General features: G+C 31.3%; 1 pseudogene; it reads left to right on the forward strand.

Annotated features, from left to right (window-relative positions):
* The first annotated feature begins 5,502 nt into the window (after positions 1-5,502).
* On the forward strand, positions 5,503-11,481 carry LOC102602187 (putative late blight resistance protein homolog R1A-3; annotated as a pseudogene).
* Positions 11,482-11,771: the final 290 nt, after the last annotated feature.

Genomic DNA, 11,771 nt, shown 5'->3' on the forward strand with positions numbered 1-11,771 from the left:
GTTCAGTTATTCATGAGTCGAGCAGAGCCAAGGTAAGAGTTTTTTTATATTCCTTTCAAGCTTAAGTTGTTGTTTAGCGGTCCAGCTCGCATACTCGTACATTCCATGTACTGATGCCAGTTGGCCTGCATCGTCTTATGATGTAGACGCAGGTACCCAGGATCAGCATTCAGCACGCCGTTGATCCAGTTGAGCACTCCAGAGTCAGTGGTGAGCCTCCTTGCTTCTGGAGGCCCCAGTTATTTTGTTCTCTTAGTTTTGCTTTATTAGGATGTTGCGGGGTCTGTCCCAACATCCATCTCAGTATTGTAGAGGCTTCATAGACAATCAATCAGTCAGTCAGTTAGTTTTGAGTCTCTCATCCATGTACATGTATATATATGTAAATATTCTATTTTTAGACTCGAGTTGCCCTTGTGGCCAGATTTTTTTTTATCAGTGAAGTTGTTTTATGTCTTTGCATGGCATTGAGTTATTCTGTTGAGTCAGGTTTCCGCTGAGTTAAGAAAGCCAGGCCAAGGGTTCGCTTGGGGCCAGCGATGGTCTCCGAGTGCCGGTCCCGCCTAGGGTGTAGGCTCGGGGCGTGACATAATATTACCATGAGAAATGCTAAATGGTCAGAAAAATTGGTTAGAAATTTAAAAAGTCTATAAAATCCATTTTATTTTAAAATAAACTGAGTTTTTTTTTCATTTTTTAATTAAAAGGTATTAAAGTTAAAAGGATAAAAATGTTCAAAAAGGTAAAATAACATACTGTGAAATATGTTATTTTATCATTCTGGCCAAAATGATTTTTCCTATTACCATATTATCCTTTGATTTTATTAAATTTAATGTTTTGGAAACTGTGTTAGATGATAAATAATATTTAATAAGGCAAATTATCGCTTGATTTTCTAAATTAGACAAGTACTGTTGGACAATTATTGTTGGACGGACGGAGTACTACTCACAATAGCAAAAGAAAAAATATTTAGCGGTAATTGAGTTAATGGTATTGTATTCAGACTCGCTAAAGCTTTCAGTGATACTTATATAGAGTGTTGGTTATAAAGAACACATATTTATTATTGTCGCTAAATATAATATAACAATAATTATTTTATTGTCATTAAACAATTAAAGCAATTTTATTTATTTATTTGTTATAAAATGAATTTATGTAAAAATATAACACCTGAACCTAACTCAACATCAAAAGTTAGATCGTAATTTTTTTTTGTCCAAGTCCATATATATAACCATATGAATTTTCGCTTATTTACACATTACAATTGAATTGAAATGGTGAATCGATTATGACAATTAATATTTATTTTGGTAAACCTAAGACAAATTTGTATAATTTGCAAATCACATATAGGCCTTAATGTGAACATACAACTAGCTAGTCTAATCAAAGTCTAGATTTGAAATTTATCAGTTTAAGTTTACATGTATTTTGAATTATTAAAATCAAAGTTTCAAAGTTTTTCTACTCGAAATGATAAATATATTTGCAAATGGATAAGTATTTGTCAGTTGATATTTCCGGGTTAATTTAAAAGGCATTTAATGGTAGATTTTAAATATTTTCTTTATCTAAATTTTGTGGAATCGAGTGAAAGATGGAGTTATATTTCATTATATTTTTCTTGCACATAGTATTAGGAATAATGCTCATACTTAAATATATTTAAATACAATTTTAAAAGTGAAGATAAACTGAAAAACATTATTTTCCAAATTAAAAATATAATTAAATTTAAAATTTTCATTATCCAACACTAATATTTAAATAAAATAAAAGTTATGTTAAAATAAATTAATAATTTTATAACGAGGTCCTTTATTTAACGGAGAGATTCTTGGGAAGGTGGCCAATTTGATTAAAATATTTTTGACAGAATTATTCTTATTATTCCTATCAATCGATTTGGTTTTGAAGTTTATCGGTTTGACTTGTCAATTATTGATTTGTAGCTATGCTAAATCATTAAGAACCATAAAATATTGACTTATAGATTTATCGTTATTGGTTTAACCGTTAAGATTTGACATAACAAATAAATAATTAAAAATCACTTTAAAACATGGTGACAAATCAAATAAACTATGCACATGAGTTGATAGATTATATCTTGCTCAAAAACAACACAAATACATTGTAGAATAATCAAAAGTTTGAGACTGCCAGAAATAAAAATATGAAACTAAATGCTAAGTCAAGAAATTTATATATTGAATGATATAAATACAATTTATTAATTTACTATTGTGAACCTCAAACCATTAAAAAATCAATAACCTAATAATTAAAAAAATTAAAACTGTTATCGAACCGCCGTTAAACCAATAACTTTTTACTGATGAACCAATAACTTTTTTTTGGTTCGATTTTAAACCGGCCTACCTGACATAGAGTATAAAAATGTATTAAAATAGTCTATTTTAGATCTAGACTGTGATAAACCAATTGAATATTATCTTTTTAATAGATTTGTCCTAGGTAAGATATTTAAACCTAGTAATTATATATAACTATATTATAGAAGCGAATGTTGAGAAGCTTAGGGTCAGCCGACCAATTGACCGGTTTGCCCTTCTCCTCAACTTCTTCTATTTATATTTCATATTTTATATAACTATATTATAGAAGCGAATGTTGAAGAGCTTAGGGTAAGCCGGCCAATTTTACCAGTTTGCCCTTCTCCTCAACTTCTTCTATTTATATTTCATATTTTATATGTTTTAATTTATTTTTATTTTAATATTTTCTTTTGTATATACTATGTATTCATAAAAAATCTATTAAAAATTAACTTAAAATATGATAAATTTGATTACAACTATATTATAGAAGCGAACGTTGAGGAGCTTAGGGTTAGCCGGCCAATTGACCAGTTTTCCCTTCTCCTCAACTTCTTCAATTTATATTTCATATTTTATCTGTTTTAATTTATTTTTATTTTAATATTTTTTTTATATAATATGTATTCATAAAAATGCTATTAAAAATTAACTTAAAATGATAAATTTGATTACCTCTCGAAATTTCACATGTACGGCATAATTAGGACTGAGAGAGTACCATATATTATTTGAAAATCACATTAAGAGTTCTATAAATCACAATAATTAATAACTTAAAATATTTGAAAATCATATTAAAATGTGATTGACTCTCAAAATTTCATATGTGCCACATAAATTGACACAAAAGAAGTAACATATATTATTTGAAAATATATGTTTTTGTCCTAACAAGGGGATATATCACCTAGGCAACAAAAGCAAAAAAGAAGATACATGGAAGGCAACATAGTTGGGATGGTAAAATGACTGATGAGTTTGTTCCAACGCACTTACCGCTGCGACAGGCAAAACAGAACCATTTGACAGTATCAATAGGTTCGACAAGATCCAATAAATCCATAAAGAAGTTATGAATTATCAAGTGTTGTTGGATAAGTTTGAAGAAGAAAACTAGAGAAAATTACTTCAAATTACTTTTGATAGGCAATCAATCTTTTTTAATTCATGTTTTTGTAATAGAAAGTTTGAGGCTAATAACTCAACTTTCTTCTTGATTGACATATTTTTACATAATTATTTAAGCATTCTCATTTGTAATTTCATTATGGATGTATTACAAATTTTATGATGATAAAAAAATACTTAGTTTTCTCTAGCTTTTATTTTTTTTTATGCTTGTTAGGTTGCAGAAGGTACGGTTGAATGGTTTTCCCTGAGACCTGTTTTGTTTTAGCTTGAAATTCTGGAGTTTATCTAATCTGATTTCAAAGAGAACAAGTGGCCAAGTGGGATGCAAACACTGGCTGAGAATTGGTTCCAAAAATCAACCATCAATCACTTCACGTGATTCCAAAAATCGAGAAAATAAAAAATAGTACTCCCTTCGTCCACAATTGTTTGGCAGGTATACTAAAAATAGAAAAATTTTACTATGGGTGAGGCCCAACCAACCAAAGTTGGAAGAGGCTCCACCCATTTTTTGACATGTGGATCGTGGGGCCCAAACTATTAGTTAAGGCTAAAAAATGAAACCAAAAGGAGAGAGAATGTAAAGTTTGAGTGGGAATTGCAAGATAATTGTGGGGTCCATGTCAATTTCAATTAAATAAATTAAAATATTATATTGAAAGTGGAAAAGTGCAAGGGAATAAAAAGTCATATTATTAGTTGATCAATATTTTTATTTTCTATTTTATATCCACATTTATTTAACGTGTTGAATTGAATATCTATTAAAAATATTATTCTTATATTGAAATTTGTTTACACTCTATTTTCTTTAAACTCGCGTTACTTTTAAAAATAGTTCTATATTACAAGATAAGATAAGATTCATGTATTCTTTATTGTCTTCAAACTAATTTACTATTAACGTCAAATACCAAATTGAAGACATGCATAATTCTAATCACCTATTAAATAAACCCTTTAATGCTACTAAAGCAATGGGGTGAAGAAATGGAGGACAATATGAAAAAAGAGCGGAAAAAAAGAAAGTGATATCGTTTGTTTTGAAAACTCGAAAATCTCATTAAATGATTGTTGGTTAATTTTATCATGTTGCGTTTCATTTACACAAAATATAAATTATTTCATTAGTTAAATTATTTATCGTAGTGACTAGTGAGAATGTACATTATGTTAGCATTTATTAATTGAGAAAAGGTTCTATACAAACTTGTGGTCCCTCCGTCTCATATTATTTAAAATATTTTTTCGGAATTATTATTTATTTTAGATAATTAAAATAGAGTGTATTAAGAAGAGTTACAAGGCAATTAAGAATTGGGTGGTTAAAATTGAAAATCTCAAAAAATAAATTAATGACTAAAATTTAAATAATTAAAATTAAATTGTGAATTTTGTAATAAATAATACCGAATGAATTTTAGTAGCTCAATTGGTTGATTATATGAATTTTTACATTTTTGTGAGTCAATTTATTTATTTTAGTTTCACTATCTTCAATCTCTTTGAATTTATTTAAAAAATAATAATTTAATTTCATCTGATATATTATTATAATATATATATATATATCACCCATAGTAAAATTTTTCCTAAAAATAGATGTCCAAGATTAATTATCAATTTAAACAATCAAGAAATAATTAGTCACTTTTTTCCAATTCTGCCCTTAATGATTGTGTAGTTCAATTGAAAAGTTATGTGGACTTTTGGTATTCTTGATATAGTAGGGTTATATTAATCAAATTACACCTTGTATTAAATTTTCCTTGAGAGATGTGCATGATCTTACCTTGATAAACAATTGTGGACGGAGGAAGTACATAATTGCAATACGTGCATCAACATCATAGCTTTTATTATTATTATTATTATTTTATAATAATAAATATAATAATCCATTTTTTTAGTCAACTTGCTTGATTAGGACTGTCGGAAATTATATAGGAAGACTTGGCTTTAATAATTCAAATTAAACAGAGGGAGTAGTAAACTTAAACTTATCTATTAATTTCAGATCTAGACTTTGATAAACTAACTGAAAGTTCACATTTGCAGATCTAACAATAAGTGAATTAGGTTCTTCAACATTTGCTGCTTGCTTTTTGCTGACTCAATTTTCTCAATAAAAGTGTTGTAAATCTGCAACAAGGCAAACTACCATTTGAGAGGAATTATTAGCTTGGAAGGAAGTAAACAAAAAGGTATAATATAATGTTTTTTCTAGATTTCATTTTACATGTATTTTTTATTTGAAAGAAGCATACATAATAAGAATTAGAAAATCGAAATCCTTATTACCAACCACACCCTTTTTACACTGTTTTTCATTTTTTTCATTCAATTTTCTCATGTTTAGTAAGTACGAAAGTCGAAATTCTTTGTACCAACCACACCCATATAGGGTCCAAGTTTGTAAAGGAAGATTAAGGTCACTAATCATGATATGAAGAGACCTTTTAACGTAGTTTATATAGATTTTACATTTAAGATCTTAATATATCATGATACGGGAAACACTTTACTATAGTGTGTTTAGGATGAAATATTTATATTTTTTAATGTTGTCATGTTCGATTACTTAAATATTTAGAAAATATACCAAACATATAAAAACTAAAATAACAAATCCACCTAGTAGTTAAAAAAAAACATTTTAAGAAAATAATTTCTTTCATACCAAACACACTCATGGTTTGTATAAATTTAGATTCCGTCTCTCTAGTACTTCCTCAATTTCATATTAAGTAAAAAATTATAGATTTTTTTCATTATTCAGAATAATTGAATTGTTAGTTTAAATGGATGTTTGAATTTTTTTCCATGTTTACCCTTTCATTTATTGGAGTTTTATATTTTTTATGAGATAAATTACACTACTTACAAAGTTATATTTATGATTTCTTAAAAGACAATAGTAAAAGTTATGTTCTTAAATGTTTTTCTTAATATATATGTGTGCATTGTCTTAATATGGAATAGAGGGAGTATATATTATGGTCCAAATTCTTGAAAATTTATTAGTGTGTGTACTTGTGTGCCACTCTGAGTAACCTATCAAGTCTAATGAACAGAAAATATACATTTTGGCATGCTATTTGTTACTTTCACCAATTCATGTATTTACTTAAAATAGTAAATTACTAGGTATAATTATAATTCAAAACCTATAAACTTAATAATTAACATTCTTAACCCTTGCTTCTTGCCTTTCCTTTTACTTGTGCATGTGATTACTATCTTCTACGTAATTTTTATCGTAATTAAATATGCACGTGATCATTAGTTGAAAAAACAATTCTTTAGAAATTGAAGGCTGGTTCGAGGTTGGAGATTCAATGGAAAAAGAAGGAAAGTCATCGGTATGTCTATCAATACTTTTACATGCTCCAAATTAGTAATAATTATGTTTTACATATAAATTATACTTATTTTCTAGCAATTACTATTAGTTTTACATATTTTTGTAACAATTATTTTGAGAATGTGTGTTGCATGTTTGGCCCAATGACCAATAAATAAAAAATTATATAAAAATTATAAGATGATAAAATACAGAAGTGTTGTAAATTAATAATTTTTTGTCAAATTTATGAAGGAAGAGAGAATATGTACATGAAAAGTTGTGAATGAGTATATTTAATGACCGAAGCTAAAAAGATAAACAATTAAAAGGGTACCCCAATATATTAAAACTCATTAAGAAGTGTGAACTGTTAAGTCATATTTGACTTTTCGATTGATTGTGTAGCCCAAAAGTATGTGGATCATGATGAGGTTATACATATTACTCCTCCCAACTTATTAGGGAGGGTCCCATAAATGTTTTTTTAAAAAATCATTCGGAAATCATATCACCAAAATATTCATGGATTAATTTAATTACGTATGACTATGTTTTAATTTAGGAGGTGCCACTTGAGGAAAAAAGAAGCAGAATCAGGAATCTTATTGATGATTTCTTGAATGGGTTGAAGAAAATAAAGAATGAAGAAGAAGAGTTCACTGCTTCAAAATTGGATGCCGTTGAAAAGCTAAGAATGGAACTGAGATTCCTAAGAACATTTGTCCTGTTTGGGGATTCAAGTTTGGATGATGACTTTTATTACAGGATGACCAAGAAAATAAACAAGTTGTGTGGTATGATTTGGTCACTTTTCTATGAAGATAATGATGAAGTAATTCTAGAGAAATACAACATGGATGGTGTTGTCCCTCTGCTGCAGGAAGAGATGGAAAGTTATTTAAGTTTGAAGAATAATGTAGCAATTATGAGCACAGAGGAGAAAATGTTTGAATACCTCTTCACAAACGTCCAATATGATCTACCAAACTATTCTTTTTATTTCTTTGAATATCTCGGTCGTCAAACTGACTGCAACATTCTTCGCCAAGTATTCCGTCATCTGACAGATTTCTATCCTATCCTCCTGGCCAACAAAACAACTACTACTCAATATCTCTTTCCTCGCTTCCAATTCATCGCCCATACATTTCTACAATTCTATTTTGATATTTGGACTGGAAACTATATATCACGTTCTGATTACTATTACAACAAAAAAGTCTCTGAATGCTCTTCCAAAGTATCTTCTCTACTGATCGACATAATCCCTCTTGAGCTGGAGGTTCTATACATTTCTACTTCTAAGCTCACGAAAGAATCAAGGTCAACTGAACTAAAAAGGTTTGTTAAGCAAATCCTAAAAGCATCTCCAAAGATTCTTCAAAATTATCTCATTCATCTCCAAGGACACATGGTAGGTGCAGTAGCTGTCAATTACTCTCAAACTCAAAGTATTAATGTCATGATCGAGTTCCTATTGATCTTTCTCACCAATATACCAAAGCGCTTTATCCATCCTGACAAATTGAACGATATGTTGGCACATGTCGCACTACTTACAAGGAAGATATCTATTCTCATGGAGGAGAGCTCTGAGAATAATATCAATGAAGCGGACTTTTCAGCTCCAGACTTGTTGCAAGAAATTGAACAAATGAAGGGAGATATCAAACGGAATTTTTTGAAAGCCCCGGATCAGTCATCTCAACTTTGCTTTCCTATGGATGATGGTTTCCTCTTCATGAATCTTCTACTCAGACATTTAAATGATTTGCTCATTTCCAATGCTTATTCAGTTTCTCTCATAAAGAAAGAAATTGGGATGGTAAAAGAAAGCCTTGAATTCATAAGATCGTCTTTCAAGAAAGTCAGGCAAACATTGGATGACAGTACTAGTGGAGTAGTTAAAGATTGTTGGTTGCGTGCTTTAGATGTGGCATATGAGGCAGAACATGTCATTAATTCCATTCTTATCAGAGATAAAGCTCTCTCACATCTCCTCTTCTCACTTCCGAGGGTCACCGATAAGATCAAGCTTATCGTGGCAGAAGTCACATGTTTACAGCTGGAAGATAAGAATGGGGATGATCCCCTTGATGCAAAGTCTTCCTACGAGCCAATTGAGTCAACCTCGTCATCTTTTGTTGAGGTAACAGTTGGTCATGAAGAAGATGAAGCCAAGATGATTGACCAGCTCCTTGATAAACATGAATCCGAGCTTGATGTCATTTCCATTGTCGGAATGCCAGGACTCGGTAAAACTACTTTGGCCAAAAAAGTGTATAACAATACGTTAGTTGCTAGTCATTTCAATGTTCGTGCTTGGTGCACTGTTTCCCAAAAGTATAACAAGTCAAAGGTGTTGGGGGAGATTCTTCAGCAAGTTACTGGCTCGGGAGGAAAAGAAAGTGAGGATGGCCTTGCTGAAAAGCTACGAGTAGCACTGTACGATAAAAGGTACCTCATCGTCTTGGATGATGTGTGGGATATTGCAACAGGGGAGATGTTAATAGCATGTTTTCCAAAGGTTGAGAGAGGAAATAGAGTTATCTTAACTAGCCGAAGTAGTGAGGTAGGTTTGAAAGTTAAATGCCATAGTGATCCTCTCCACCTTCAACTTTTAACAACTGAAAAAAGTTGGGAGTTATTTGAAAAAAGGGTATTTGGAGAAAGAAACTGCCCTGCTGAACTGTCGGAAGTTGGACACCAAATAGTTGAGAAATGTTAAGGGCTTCCATTGGCTGTTGTTTTGATTGCTGGAGTAATTGTTAGAGTAAGGAAAGGAAAGAAAGAGGAAAAGGATTTGTGGCTTAAAATTCAACATAATTTGGATTCCTTTATTTTTGCCAACATCAATTTGGTTATGCAATTAAGTTATGACCATTTACCATACCACCTGAAGCCGTTGTTGCTTTACTTTGCAAAATCTCGAAAGAGCAAACGAACTCCAGTCTCTAAGTTGATGCAGTTGTGGATGGCTGAAGGGTTGGTGGATCATGATATCCCATCCAAGTGTAGTTTAGAGGAAGCAACTCAAAGTTACTTGGATGCTTTAATTTCCAGTAACTTGATAATGGTGGATCATATCCTCAACTGGAAGAGAAAGTTTTTTTCTGTTAGGATTAAGGTTTGCTATGTGCATGATGTTGTGCACGATTTTTGTTCAGTAAAAGCGAAAAAGGAAAAGTTTCTCAAGTTAATCAATCCAGGTGCTCGATTTCATGCTTCTGATTTCCTACACCATCGTCTAGCCATTCATACTGAGGCGGGCGAACTCCACAAAAAATGTGTTTTGTTCAATTCTAAAAATTGTTCAGTTGGTAGTAAGCATCTCATATCTTTGAAAGTTAGCGGTTCGCTTCTTAACTCCAGGTATGTCTGTCACACAAGACCCTTTGGACTCGTTAGAGTGTTGCAACTGGATAGCATTGTTTTGGAAGATTCTTTAATGGAAGAAATAGGGTCCTTATTTCATTTGAGATTCTTAAGGATTCGGACTCAAGGTGTAAAAGCTATCCCAGTGTCGTGGTTGAACCTCCAGAATTTGGAAACTCTGTTGATCAATACTGGATCTTCCACCATGGTATTACTGCCCAGAATATTAAAACTGTCAAAGCTGAAACATGTGAAAATTGACATGAGTTCTTTCTTTGAAGAGGAAGAGGAGGAGGACAATATCCAAAGTAGAATATTGGAAGGTGAGAATTCAAAGCTGACAACTTTATCCCATGTTGATATCTCATATTTTGAAGGCACGAATGATGCTCTGAAGAAGTTCCCAAATCTTCAACACCTTGAGTGCATCATCTGGATACCCAAGGATCCTCTAACACACGATGATTGGTTTCCCAAGTTTGATGTCCTTAACAAACTTGAATCACTCTTTATAGCATACGAATGGATTGATTATGTTTATCCCAATGAATATCACTTCCCTAGCGGCTTGAAAGAGTTACGGTTGTTTGGTGTTCACGTGAGACCTGCTTTGTTGTCAGCAATCACGGCATTGCCTCAGCTTGAAATTCTGGCGATTATGTTCTCTGATTTCGTGGAGGATAAGTGGTATGCAAGTGAGGACATCTATCGAAGTCTTAAGACTTTGAGTTTTCAAATGGTCAACCTTTCAGAATGGCAAGTTGATAAGGAAACTTTTCCCAAGCTTGAGGAATTAAAACTAGAATACTGTGAGGAGTTTACGGAGATCCCTTGTGCATTTGCGGATATAGAAACTTTAAAGTCCATTCATTTAATGATTGTGAACCGTGCGGTTAAAGATTCAGCCATTGAGATTAAGAAACAGATAATAGATTTCGCAGGAGAGGACAGACTTCAAGTCTATTTATCAGGTGTGTTGTATGAATTAGAAGCTGAAGAAGAGGATGAAACAGAGGTAATTAATTTATTACATCTTTACCCCTACATACATATATACTTCATTTAATTTAAATCATACTATATATAATTTGCAGAATGCCCAAAGGATAGAACAACAATGAAGAAAGAAACAACACATGCATTTGCAGTCTCAGTTCATCTGCGTGGTTCTGGAGATGCTCAAAATTAATGTTTTGAGAGTTTTCTTTCATGTTTTTTTGTTAGTTATGAATCTTATTTCGTCTCTAATCTCTGATATAAGATTCTAGTTTTTTTGTTAACTTGAAGGGTTGTGATTTTTGTGAAGATTTGTGATTTTTCCGTAAGGTGTGATTTTTACGAAGGGTTATGACTTTTGACTTTTCTAAAGGGTTCCGATAAGGCACTATAAACACATGTTCACACTATCATTTATTGTCCATAAATAGAGGGATTTATTCTTATTCTTCAACAACGATTCTCTCGACTTCTTCTTCTACTACTAAATTCTAGTATTCTAAATGTATTTTACTGCTATTGAGTGGTTCGATGACATCGTAGTTTTAGATACCACTAAATTCTGTTAG

The sequence above is a fragment of the Solanum tuberosum genome, unplaced genomic scaffold, assembly GCF_000226075.1.
Source record: "Solanum tuberosum cultivar DM 1-3 516 R44 unplaced genomic scaffold, SolTub_3.0 scf00189, whole genome shotgun sequence".
Classification (NCBI taxonomy): domain Eukaryota; kingdom Viridiplantae; phylum Streptophyta; class Magnoliopsida; order Solanales; family Solanaceae; genus Solanum; species Solanum tuberosum.